Source organism: Sander lucioperca, chromosome 1 (assembly GCF_008315115.2).
Source record: "Sander lucioperca isolate FBNREF2018 chromosome 1, SLUC_FBN_1.2, whole genome shotgun sequence".
Lineage (NCBI taxonomy): Eukaryota > Metazoa > Chordata > Actinopteri > Perciformes > Percidae > Sander > Sander lucioperca.
In genome coordinates this window covers 47173970-47188298 of record NC_050173.1, presented here as the reverse complement: position 1 = coordinate 47188298, position 14329 = coordinate 47173970, and the positions used below count along the sequence as shown (strand labels likewise).

The 14329-nt window shown below is 42.0% G+C and overlaps 1 long non-coding RNA gene across 1 annotated transcript; it reads left to right on the top strand.

The window, feature by feature from the left end:
• Positions 1 to 384: 384 nt before the first annotated feature.
• Positions 385 to 13670, top strand: LOC116062515. The gene is made up of 3 exons (XR_004108020.1): positions 385 to 398; positions 4619 to 4622; positions 13577 to 13670. It is a non-coding gene; the product is annotated as an uncharacterized LOC116062515 (long non-coding RNA).
• The last annotated feature ends 659 nt before the right edge of the window (positions 13671 to 14329 follow it).

Here is a 14329-nt window from a genome sequence, read left to right as displayed (position 1 = left end):
GTCTGGCGTCCGATGTCATCCGCTTACAGTTATTTCTAGCTGTACAAAAAAGCTTGTTATGCTTCTTGATATTGGAAACTGGTATTTTTCTACCCTACCCTATTATTTTGATGTATTGAATTTGTCCTAATTGTAAACACTAGTTTGTAGCACAAATATTTTTATCATTAATAGCACTTTGTTATTCATCTCGTTATTTCCCTATGAACCGAAAGTCTCACACATTCACAGAAAATAGCTTATTATACTACTGTAAGCCCTTATCATCAAGATTAAAACAATAAAAGGCTTGAAATATTTTACTTTTTATGTAATGAATGTAGAATATATTAAAGATTTACTTTTTAAATTAAAGTATGGGGGGAAAAAATCACTTTTCCAGTGATACTGATGCATCTGTACTTGGAATTGTTGTCATCAGGAGGAGGAAATAAACTCTCATGTCTTTCTGATCTTTATCACTATATTTCCCTATATGCCCTGAGATAACTTAGCATTTGACACAAGCTGTGTGTACCCCCCCCCCCCCCCCCCTGTGTTCATGACAAATCATCAGACAAATCATCCGCCCATCTCTATTAGCAACTAATTTCTCTTAATAACAACTAATAACGTTAACTCGCTAGCTAGCCAGCAATACAGTCACTTAACTCAAGTGTTAAAACAGCGGATTCACAAACCTGCAACCTTGTCCGCGTTTCGTCTGACGCTGCTCCTGAATCTCTCCGGCCGGTGAGGTCTGTTACTATGGTTACTAGTGATCCTGTTCCGTATAAAAAACGTTGTTATATCCATAACTTCAGCCGGTTAGCCAGTAAGCTCGCGACACCGATGAAACATACAACATGACAACAGCCCGCCAGCCCCTGATGACAAGTTAACGACGAAGAAGAAGATTTATATTCTTCTTCGTTAGTTTTTATTGGCAGTTGGCAAACAAGCTGAGTGATGCGCGATGCGTCACCGTCCGCCACCACGCACGGTAATAGAGCTTTTGTTTCATTTTTTGCCGCTCCAGTCAGAAAGACTGAGAGAGGAAATGAAACAAAGTTGAAGTTATTTTAAAAAACCTAAAAGATTCGGGGCTTTTGACAAAACATTCGGGGCTTAAGCCCAATTAGCCACCCCCCCGCTCCGCCGATGGACCAGAGACAAACGTGGTCACTTTGTAACACACATTATAATGCTCGCCTAGCTGCTAGCATGGCACGCCCTCATACTCTGCTTCTGACTGGCTAGTAGTCCTTACCTAGCTACTGTCAGGACACACCCCCATACTCTGCTTCTGACTGGCTAGTAGTCCTTACCTAGCTACTGTCAGGACACACCCTCATACTCTGCTTCTGACTGGCTAGTAGTCCTTACCTGTCAGGGCACGCCCTCATACTCTGCTTCTGACTGGCTAGTAGTCCTTACCTAGCTACTGAGCATGTGCGAAAGATATCACAGCAGTGAGAGGTCTCACTCTGTAGCTAAAACAGAGACCTGAACACAGGGTGAAAAGAGGAGCTGCAGCAATGTGCAGTACGACAAAAATATGGTGTTTTTTGAAAATTATACAATGTAAACTTATTCTGGTACAACCTCTAAATACAATTATGAACCAGAAATGAGCATTGCCCGTTGTCCTGCAGCTAACACAAACAAACAGCTGTCCGTGTGCTGTTTGTATGCTCGCATAAGAAAACAGCAGCAAATCTTTTGTTGTGGCCTCCATGTTTTCACACACCTGATGCTCTAAGCTACGCCCAACAGCTGGTGGCAGTCATACAAGTTGTTATGCCAAACGCCAATATAACAGAAGAAGAACACGCATCCCGACCATCCTAACCACGCGAACGCTGGTAGTCGGAAAAACGACGTAATCATGGGGGCGGTCCCTGTTATTCCCAGGTGGCATGAACGCGCCAAGAGATACAATAGACAAATGTCCCCGGCGTCACAAGCTTAGGTCATCATATGTCCTTCGTAATTGGTTGCCAAGCTTCAAGAGGACGGGTCTTATGTAATATGAGCCAGGTTAGAGGGCAAACGCCTGAGAGAGCAGAGATATGGATGCATTAGAGATGTGTGCTGCATGTCAATGAAAATAGCATCTTTTCACAATGTGAAATGTAAATGATGACCCTCATCCCTCAAGTATTTTGGTGAGACTGTCCTTCCCGAAAAAACACACGCTCCCAGACATATCAGAGTGGGGGGGTCTGGGTGTCCTCCCCCAGGGAAGTTTTGAGCATCAACGACTTCATTTCCTGTATTTGGATACACTTGTATGCACCAATTTACGGTGGAAATACCTTTATTTAGCCTATGTAAAGGAGAAAAACACAGATGACAATTCAAAATATATCAAAAATATAATAGAAAGTATGTTGTAGCGTGTCATTGGGCATTTTTAAGTGGGTATATGGAAATCCTGGAGCTTTCTTAGTGGGTATACTGTGTATACCTGCGTATCACGTAGACTACAGCACTGTATCCATATAATGTTCATCCATGTAAGTTTTGGGCAATTTGGTTGAAAGAAACTCATATTTCTGATATAAAAAACTTTAGAAACGGGTCAAATTTGACCCGAGGACAACACAAGGGTTAAAGCACACTGTTATGTACTTCATATTTATTTTCAAATCCTTCTTCGTCCGACACACACAGACCTGCCTGAAAATAAATTTGTGCATCTCTGTGTCCAACAGTACCTGTAGATCTGCGTGGCCTTGATGTCCTGTTAGTGGTTTGTCTTTGTAACGTGTCTGTTAATGGTGATGGGGGTCGACCGCTCATCAAAATCAATACAGCATTGACCTTCCTGTGCTAATGATTAAAGCCGATCGCCCGACACATCCAGAAAAACACAGAGCGGCCCAATAACTAACAGTGTATCGAACGCTAAATCAAAGCCCTGTGACACGGTTGATCTGCTCCGGTTAGCATTACACGCTGCCAAGTGTTTTCTTCCTTTCAGAGGCCATTAGCAGGCCCGATAGTGATCAGTGGGGGTTACATCACGCCGGGTGCAAGAGTGGCGGCTGGTGCTGCTTATCTAATGGCCCACAGGAAGAAGAAGCCATTAGCAAATTAGCAAGTCCATCCTCGTCAGGGCTATTAGCCCAAGCCTTTATTGCTTTGCTCACAAAGTTACTGAGAAACACAAGATGGAGACCGTTAGGAACTTTGGGACATAATAATGGGACTGGTCTTTGTTTTCTCTACGACTTGTTTCTCTGACAGTATATCTCCAAATGTTTAAACCTGCATTGTATCATTTTTTGAGTTGATTCTTAGCAAAAAAACTAGGGCTGTCAATCGATTAAAAAATGTAATCTAATTAATTACATACTCTGTGATTAATTAATCGAAATTAATCGCATACATAATTAACAGTGCCTGAAAAAAAAGAAAAAAGAAAAAAGAAGGGTACTAAACAACAGTTGGTGACATTAAAGAACGGCTTGTTTATTGCTAAGGCCATATGGTCAAAATTAAATGATTTAATAATAATGTATAACAATAACAATAACTTATTTCACTAGTAAATTGCTGTTGAACGACAAAAACAACCACCAGATGGGAAAAGGACATTTACAATAACTTCAAATGCACCACGAGGCTGTAGTTTACCAGTTTCATTGAACGCACCATCTGTGTTGTTTTTCCAACGGCAGCTGCAGATTGTTACATCCCGCTGTTGAATCCTCTACAGTAAAACACAGTCAAACTTTACACTGTTTAGACTTAGCGGTCAGCATTTTAACCACATTAGCTGCTGTCGAGTATAGTGTTAACTAGCTAACGGTAGGCTAACGTTAGCTGCTGTCGAGTATAGCGTTAACTAGCTAGCGGTAGGCTAACGTTAGCTGCTGTCTAGTATAGTGTTAACTAGCTAGCGGTAGGCTAACGCTAGCTGCTGTCGAGTATAGTGTTAACTAGCTAACGGTAGGCTAACGTTAGCTGCTGTCGAGTATAGTGTTAACTAGCTAACGGTAGGCTAACGTTAGCTGCTGTTGAGTATAGTGTTAACTAGCTAGCGGTAGGCTAACGTTAGCTGCTGTCGAGTATAGTGTTAACTAGCTAGCGGTAGGCTAACGTTAACTGCTGTTGAGTATAGTGTTAACTAGCTAGTGGTAGGCTAATGTTAGCTGCTGTTGAGTATAGTGTTAACTAGCGTCCCTTGCAGCGGCGTTTGTGTTTCCTGTATCGTCTTCAGAGCATCAGAGAGAAGAGCAGACATATCAGTGGCTCCAGATTTCGGTAGCCAGGGTTGACAGGAAGAAGATTTTTACAAGTAAATGTTCCAGTTAATGATCCAGGCAGCACATTCTCATCTCCTCCTTCATTTTACAGTCCAATGGTGGCTAGAACGGCTCCGGATCAAACGTCAATATGGAATGGATTAATCTGCGTTATTTTTTTTAAGGCGTTATTTTTTCTCAGATTAATTAATCGAAATTAACGCGTTATTTTGACAGCCCTAAAAAAAACCTTTGTTCTTTCACAAATATGTGCTCATTCATGTGAAATTACTTCCACCAACTAATCAAAGTATTCTCATAAGTGTAGAATCTGACATTCAGAATCATTCAGAATACATACAGGCGAGTCGCTCGAATGACGGCAGCCATGTAGCGCCTCCATCTTTAAAATACATTAGCCAAAGAGGGACATACCTCCATCTATAAAATACATTAGCCAAAGAGGGACATACCTCCATCTTTAAAATACATTAGCCAAAGAGGGACATACCTACCCATTTCGCCCTCTTACACCTATTGGCACCGTGAAGAATGCCAGGGGAAGATTACTCGCCAGGGAAGAGAAAAAGAGAATTAAAACGACAACGAGACAGGCAAAGCAACAAGACCAAAGTTAATATTGGAGTGGCTAGAACAGCTGCGTGTAAACGATGGAGATAGTAAGAGCTAATTTCGGGTTCGGCCACCGTAGGAGGAAGGGCTAGAAAGTAATATTCAGTTGGTTGTCAGATACAATTTCACCGCTACATGGGAGAAATTCTTACACAATGTAGCTTTAAAGGTGCTGCACATATTCTCGTATTGTTATACAGGGTTTCTGCAGGTTTCACCAAATCAAATTTAAGACTTTTTAAGACCTTTATGAATGAAATTTAAGACCTATATGACAACATAAAAAAACATTAATTCAAGCACTGCAGGAGCATTTCAATAAGCATCCGAGGCAGCATTACATGGACGTAGGGAAATTAAGAGCTGTTTAAAATACTTCAGCGAATTTCAGAAAATCTGACTTATTAAGGCCTAAAATTTTGATTTTGGAAATGTTTGGACCCCCCCTAATCCTTAAAGACACCTTTTTAAGGACACTTTCACGTCTAGTAGGTGGGAAAATAATATATAAACCAGGGGCAATTCTAGGATCAGAGCTTTAGGGGTGCTTGGCACACTATTTCATTTTTTAAAACGTTATTCTACTGTGATAACTGTGCATTTTAACATCATTTTGGACCATCATCATAGGGGAAACACTGAATTAGACACCAACATTTAATAAAAGGCTGAGCCACTGGGCTGTTACTACAAAGGTAAAGGTGATATTACAAATGACATAGGATATTTATCAATGGAAAAACAGTCATTTCCAAAATGCAGTATCAATACCTTTTGAAAATTAGAGATTTATGCATGGAACCCATACAACGATCTTTGCACGTAAAATTAATGATTACTTCTATTGAATTTTGGGTGTTTTATTCAATTTTATAAACATGTTTAAATGGTTTTCAAACAGTATCGTGAATAAACTTTGACATAAACCAGTCTGGGATTCACTCAGCATCCTTTGATCTTAACTATTAGTCAAAATAATTCATAATTTTAACTCAAAAAATTGGTATAATGTCATAAATTAGGTTTATTGACCATGAATTTAAAAATAAAAATGTTGAAAAAAGTGACAAAAACGTTTTAAAAAGGGTTAAAAGCATAAAAAAAGAGCCATAAACACTGGAAAAAGCACCAGAAATTCAAATTCACTTTTGATCAGGTCGACGGGAAGACAACACGAGGGTTAAGGGCTCGGAAACGCCGCAGTAGTGCGGACGCGAGGCGCAAACATAGTAAAAGATATTCATTTTTAAACCAAAATGTATAGTGTAGATATACAGATATAGCCTTAAGCAAGGTAAGGAGGATTTAACCTTTTTTACCTCCTTTTCACTTCTTATCAGGGAACATCTCCACACCCGCATGCTGACACATCCTCCCTCGAGTGCTTTTAGCCCTCCGCTGTGTGCTGCCACGGCTCTGAAAAGAACTTGAACGTGCTTAAAATAAAATAATAATAATCAAAACCTTGAAAGTGATTGGATTAGAATAATAATTAAGACCGTAAAAGTGATTAGATAAAAAGAAATATAATCAAGACCTTGAAAGTGCTTGGATTAAAATATTAATAATCAAGACTTTGAATTTATTTATATTAATTTGAGCCTCCCCGCCATCTCAGTATTCACTTATGATGCCATTTTCACACATCGATACATCACTTTTTGAGGCTCTGGGTCGGGACGTACATTTAACTGTTAACTGACCAACCCATTCTCATGAACGGATCCGTATATTACGAAGATTTATGCACACAAACGTAAGCTATCATACCAAACTAGGAGACCACCGGCTACGCATGGTGCTCCCTCGTATCCAACACATTCTCACTCCCATCTCGTAAAATACGGACGCTTGGTCAGGTGCCTTTGTCGTTATTGGCGCTAAAAGTCTCCTTTAGCGCCATATAACGCACTTTATCGAAACGCGCTTGGTTGGGACTATTGGTGTCCCTTTTGACGCAGTTAGGTTAAGGAAAAGCTCGTGGGTAGGCTTACGTTTCCGTGACTCGCGGGAAGAACGGGACGGTTGAGTTTAAGAAAAGGTCATGGGTGGGCTTCCGTTACACGAGGCAATAACGGGACAGTTAAAGACACACGTGGGACACAATCCCCGGTCTCCTGGGTGAAAGTCCTGTGTTTGACCCATCCACCCCCCCAACCAACCTCCCTACGGGGAATTTCCTCCTTACATACTACTCACTAAACCCTGTGTAGCTGCTGCTCTCCCCGGTACGTTACACAAACACGCTGAAGGGCGCTTTTTTCGTCGCTTCAGACGCTGACAGCCACTGTCCCAACATCCGTATTTTACGAGTTCGGAGTGAGAACGGGTTGTCGTATCAGCGGTTTAGTTATTCTGAAAATAGGTGACCTTGAGCCGGGTACAGAGCACCGCCAGCTGCCGGTCGTTTCGGCAGGCATTATGGTCAACTTTAGGCCACAAAATGTGAGCATTATGCAGTGATGAAAGTTACGTTTAGGCACCAAAAGAATTTGTTAAGTTTAGGAAAATGACTGTGGTTTGGATTAAAACACTCCTAAGGAACACGCATTTCCTGGGTGAAAGGCTTTAGTTTTCCCCAGGAAGCAAACTCTTGCATGCTCTCTGGCATGAAAGCCCTGTGTTTTATAACCTACCCATCCACCCTGACCTCCTCCCTACGTGGCCAGCTGCATTCTTATACAGCTTATGAATTACAGTGCTTAACTTTTCGTAGCTTTCTGAACAAGAACAGGCTGAACTGACACGCTGGACAAGAACAGCACGGTTTGGTTTACAGAAAGATCGTGGGCTCAATGAAGGACCGCAATGAAATGTGATTTAAAATAAAGGTCTTGGTCAAAGTTTTTTTATGACCATATCCACTGACAATGTGTGCAGTGACATCTTATAAGCGAAAGAAGTAAGAACAGGGGATGACAGTGAGGAGATTTAGAAAAATTCATCCCAGGATCAGGTTTGAGAAGCAGAAAAATACTAGTCTACTTCCAATGTATTACTCCTGGAAAAAAAACTATAATTTAGCAAGCAAGTAGTTACAGAACAGCAAATTGCATCCAAGTGTAGGGTAGAAGTAAGGAGTAAAAGAAAATAGTGCAATCAAATTATAATATGTATTGGAATACTAAATTACTTTCTTTTGAAGGAGCAGATAAATCATCTGAAGATGAACATGTTGAAAGAAATGAAGACTGACCTTTAGGATGAAAATACAGTTGAAAACATGCCATCATTTCATTTTCGCTGCATATCAAGCTTCCACAGCCTGACAGCATTATGCCCCCACTGAAAAGTTCTTCTTAGAAGACATCCTTGACCTTATCGTAGAGCAGTCAACTCTTTGTGCTATATAGGTGGATGCTAACAAGCCACTTAACCCCACCACTAATGAGCAGTGCTGCACAATCCACATGTTCTGAAGGAATGCAAATTAACACAGTGCCTATTTCAAGTTTATTTCACTTAATAAATGTTCAGAAACCTGTTTTACTGCCCACATAGCACAGCAACACATTCTCATGAACGGGTTTACGTATGATATCGTACAAAAACGTATGCATTATTCGTATAATATCTAATGAAATTATGGCGAATCCTGGCCGGTCACATGACGAACCCTCACATGACAGTGAAGTTAGGGGTCTTTACAGTTACATTTTGCCAGGGAAAGGTTACTGCGTGCCGGGTACAGAGCACCGTGAGGTTATGGTCGTTTCAGCGGCTTTTGCAGTTTAGTTTGGTAGAAAAAAGGTGATCGTCCTGCGGCGTTGACAGTTAAGTTTAGACACCAAAACGTCTAGTTAAGATTAGAAAAAAGATTGTGGTTGGGTTAAAACACCGGCCTCTTAAGTAGTACTCCAGCAACATGAACACCCGTTTCCTGGGTGAAAGTCTTGTGTTTTCTCCCTAACTTCTTCCGGGACACAAACTCCACTCCCTGGCTTGAAAGCCACACAGTTAGACACCCCCCCTGGCCCTGATTGGTGCATCTGAACAGTTAGACACCCCCCCTTGGCCCTGATTGGTGCATCTGAACAGGGAGTGGTGGATTTTTGCAAATCCCACTCCAGGCTGTAGGTGGAGCCAGAGGAGCTGGATATTTTTTTAAATGTCCTGCTTCATGTAGTTCTACTGGAACATAGGGTCAGTTTCAGCAAATATGACAGAAAGTTAGTTTTATACGTCTTACCTTCTGCACCTTTAAGTTCAATTCACAAAATTGTCAACACTTTTATAAAATGATTGAAAATCCCAAATGACTCTGTCTTGACACAACAATAAAGCTCAGAAGTGATCTGATCTGTTTCACACATAAAACTTTCACACTCGCTCCTCTGAAAGCCTCCAGAGCGGCTAATAAGAACAAAGTCTGCGCGGAGAGAAGAGAGACACGAGGTCATCACCTCCAACCTGATCTGATTGGCTGAACTCTGCGGCCTCGCAGCAGGTGGGCGGCCTGAGTGGCATCATCCTGCTCTCGGGGTCACAGTTTTGTCGGGAACATTTCCTGTGCTGCCCCTTTGGCTCTTCCTGTCACCAGTGTATGTGTGTGTCTTAGACGATGACAAACCAGAGCAATTAGGAACAGGAGGATTCCTCTCACACTCGCCCATTTTTCTCATCGATTTATTTCTTTGTGTCGCAGCAGCAGGGCCAAACGGAGACTTTTCAGGGCCTGAAGCTGCATTCAATTTGATGTCCCTCAGTATTAAAAAACCTGTCAATCAATTCACTAGCTGGTAGTAATCTTGTCTTTTAAAATTCTAAAATGAACTCCCCGAGGCTCCGTTGGAGATTTTAAACAACTAAAGATAATTTTTCTTTTGTTGTGTGGTTATTCATTTATTTCTCTGCTTTTTGTTACATGGCGTCGTGCCACTGAGTCACAAGGCCCCCGAAAACAGACTTTGACGACACGTATTGGCATATGGTTAGGGACGGTTTAATTTAATTTGTGTGGTATCTTACAAGTCCCCTGATTACCGCTGTTTGGGAGTTAATTGGTGTTGCTCGGTCCTCGGAGGAGAACAGAAGGCAAACTGACGGTGGCACACACACACACACACACACACACCTCCAGCTCTTTTTGTTTTATCGCAAAGACAAATGCATTGTCTCTTCATTCATCAAACGTGTCAGATCACCCAAATTAAATCCAAGCACTCTTTTCTTCTCATGGGGAACTCCAACTACCGTTTTCTTTTTCCAACGCTGATGCAGGGAAATGTACGCCAGATCCGCCCGCCAACAGAAACCTGCCCAGGACGCTGTTTACGGCGTTTTTTTTCTTCCCCCTCATTCCTTTTTGACTTACCTCCAGTTTCCCCTTTAATATTTTTTTCATTTGAAATTGAGTCGTCTTGGTTCACGGTCAAACTGGCGAAAGAAAGCGTGCACAGACGTCGGTGTTCAGTGCTTCAGAGATCAAAAGTAAAAGATGGCACGGCTCGTTCTTCACCCCGTGGCGCTTCCATGGACGAGGTGGTCATCCAGGTCTGAAGTCGCTGCCAGCCCGTTAGTGAAAGAGGACGATCAGCGGATCCAAGACTTGACTAATCACACGCTGAATGCAGCCAAGAGACGAAAGCCTGATCTGAATATCTAAATATAAATTTACTGCTGGGGAAGCATAAAACCCCAAAAAGGATCCAATAATAAACTTTTATCTACAAAAGTCTAGATTTTTTTTACACTCCACAACATCTTAGTGTTTAATTGTACAAATGTGCTAATACACAGACACATTTATGAAATATAGACTATATATATATGTAGCATAAAAAAATATAACCCTCCTGTTGCACTCAGGTCAAATTTCACCAGTTTTCAAAGTTTCTATATCAGACATTTGGGTTTCTTTTAACCAAATTGCCCCAAAGTAACACGGATGGTTTCATAAAACGGTCTTCACAAGTGAAATGAAGGATCAGATCTCTTGAATTTTGGGTGTTTTATTCAATTGTAAAGCATTATCCTGACTATATATATATATATATATATATATATATATATATATATATATATATATATATATATATATATATATCCTTTTCATTCCTCTGATCTTAACTATCAAAGTCATTCATAATTTCAGCTTTTTTCTAACACAATAATGAGATAATTGCATATAAATTAGGTTTATTGACCATGAATTCAAAAAACGTGTAAAACTAGTGTTAATACGTTGGTTGTAGTGGTGATTTAACTGACGCCAGTTAAAAACAAGAAGCAATTTTGACAGTTTAGTCATTTTCATTGCTCTAGCACAATGAAATGATGTTGGCAGCAAACCCTGGTCCATCATGCAAATCGACAAGTGGCAATGGTCACGTTATTTTATCTATTGATTCGTGTACAAGGGCACGTTTATGTCGGTTTTTTTGCGGTGGTCAGCACGTTTTTTTAACTAATGTATTTCAATGGGAAGCATCTTTCGTGATCACAGCACGACTACGGTAGCGAGTAATATGAAATGCCAAAAATCCACGTAGGGAGGATGGATGGTTGGAGGGGTGGATGGGTCAAACAACACAGGACTTTCACCCCGGAGACCGGGGATCGTGTCCCGCGTGTGACGTTTAATTTCCCCGTTGTTCTTTTCCTAAACACAACCATTGTATAGATGCTTCCCATTACATGCTGACCACCACGAAAAAAAACAGCAGCTGTGAGTTTATCATGTGACAGCGAAAATGCAAAAGGCGGAGCAGTATGTCCTGTATGTCCCTTACCGGCTAACGTATTTCTAGATGGAGCATGAATATGGAGCGTCTACCCCAGTTCATGCAAACGCAAATGTAAAATTTCAAGCCAAAAGGAATACTGAAATACTAAAATGGGCCTTTAGAGCTTTAATTGAATGCCTCTTTCCTGCTTTTGATTTCCAGCGAAGGCTTGGATGCTTACAGCTGTAGAGCTAGAACGGCCTGTCAGCGCTGATCAGCTGCAGCCGCTGATGTACGAACACAGAGAGACAGTAAGAAAGACGGACAGGCTGGTAGGCAGGCCTCGGCGCTGGCAGCAGCTGCATCAACATGCAGAATGGCATTGTGGGCAAGAGAGAAGGGAGGCTTCAAATTGAAAGTGGCAGCCGTAGCTGAACTCCGGAGCGGTTTTTTCTTTCAACAGGAGGTCGGAGGTCGGAGGTCGGAGGTCCCCGGCGTCTGCAGGTCTTCTGCTCCGCAAGGTTTTTCTCAAAGCTGAACCTCGAGTGTGCAAAAGACGGCGACGTCAGCAGCAGCGCGGTGACATGACTCCTCAGATGGGATTCTCTTTGAGATGCTTTTGATTTTCCATTCCTCCTGCATTTAAGAAATCCGTCTCATTCCTAAGTCCCTGCGGGATTTAGATAACTTCCAGTCGTGTAAAGTCAAGCTCGAACTCATCCGGCGCCTTACTGTCACTCGTCTGCGTCGCTACATGTTTAATGCCGGTACAAGAGTTATCCATTTACAGTGTTTGGCAGCATGCTGTGACACCAGGCGCTTATTACCCAGCTCCCCCCCCGCCTCTCTGTTTGGCTGCAGTAAACATCCCTCACCTCCCAGGCCTGCTCAGACGCCACAGTTTGTTTCTGTTTCGGAACTCATTGACACGGAAACAATTGTTTGTTTCTACACTGTAAAAAAAATCTCCATCACAAAGTCAGTTTTTGACTGCCTTAAAAGTCTTTTCTTAAAGTTTAGAGAATGTACCAGAAAAATGACAAAATCTGTCCTCTGCACAAAGACTTCAAACTACCGATGTTTGTGTGTTTTCCTGATATATTGAACGCTTAGAGCAACTGCTCGACCGCGGCACTGTAAGATGCTGTAGTGTGAACACAGACTGTATAATATTAATGAACAAAGCATCCGGTTCGGCGAAGTGCTGCAAATGCAGAAGTGCCTTAAACCAGCAGTTTTGTTGCCCAACCCTATACCCCGCACTTATAAAAATGACGTCAAAGTGTCCCGACTAAGCAACTGCATGTGACAAGCTGGGGGTGAGAATGTGTCTTTTTAAGCCACTGCGGTGTTAACATTGTCCCATGTAACTACATGCTAACGGCAGTAAACACCATCACCTTTGCTGCCGGTGTCGTTAAATTCTTCCCAATTGCGGGTCACACTACTCCTGAAACATTTTCTGTTAGTAGTATTTGGTTTAAAAGCCTTTATCTGCGATTATTGACTGTAGAAATTGCAGTGCCCTGCTATGTCCAGCTACGCCCTGCTGCACCGTGCAGTGCCCTGCAACATTCAGCTACACCCTGCTACACCCTGCTACGCCCTGCAGTGCCCTGCTACGCCCTGTTACAGCGTGCTATGCCCTGCAACGTCCAGCTATGCCCTGCTACGTCTAGCTACGCCCTGCAGTGCCCTGCAACATCCAGCTACACACTGCTACGTCATGCTACGCCCTGCAGGGCCTTGCAGTGCCCTGCTACACCCTGCAACGTCCAGCTACGCCCTGCAGTGCCCTGCTACACCGTGCAGTGCCCTGTAACATCCAGCTACACACTGCTACGTCATGCTATGCCCTGCAGTGCCCTACTACACCATGAACTACTACAACCAACTATTTCTAGTCATAGTTCCATTATCTTTATTTTGACTATTATGGCCACTGTTCATCACACCCCCAGACAACGGCCACCAAGAGCCTGTGTCTGTCCGAGGTTTCTCCCTAAAAGGAAGTTTTCCTCATCATTCAAGGTTTCGGCCTAAAAGGGATCATATTAAAGGTATGAATCCCCCCCCATCGTAGTTTGACAAAATAGGGGCCCCCAAACAGCATCTTGCATAGGGCCCGCCAAAAGCTAGAAACGGCAGCGACAGCCATCACGTCTCAGGTTCGGTAGCCTCTCATCAACACATACTGTAGATGCAGCGCTACAAGGGTATTATGGGTAACCGCAGGTTCCAGAGGCGCAAGCATGCACACCTTTGAAACCTTAACAACTCATCATGCAGAGTGTTAAGCCTCCTGTTGTCCTCGGGTCAAATTTGACCCATTTTCAAAAAGTTTCTATATCAGAAAATTTGGGTTTTTTCAACCACATTTTCAAAAAAATAAAGTTCACTACTTTCATTGAATATGGGTGTTTTATTCAATTTTATAGCATTTTGGTGGGGGGAAAATGATACAAGAACATTGAAAAAATTGACAAAAAGTAAAAAAAAAAACCCAAGATTTAAAAAAGTGGGAAAAAACTAACAAAAACGTCAAAAAAAGCCCCCCGACAAAAAACATCGGAAAAAGTGACCAAAAAAATGGAAAAAAGTGAGAGGGTTAAGCGAGCTGATTGCTTCATCCATCTCCTGAAACCTTTTGGTTTTTTTCTGTGCAAACAAAAACTCCCACAAAACAAGCAGGACGGATATAAAGAGAGGAGTAATCCTTAAAAAAAAACTAATGAAAATGAGATTTTAAAACTGGAGGATTTTACAGAATCATTTCACCGTCTTTGTGTCAATCGGTGG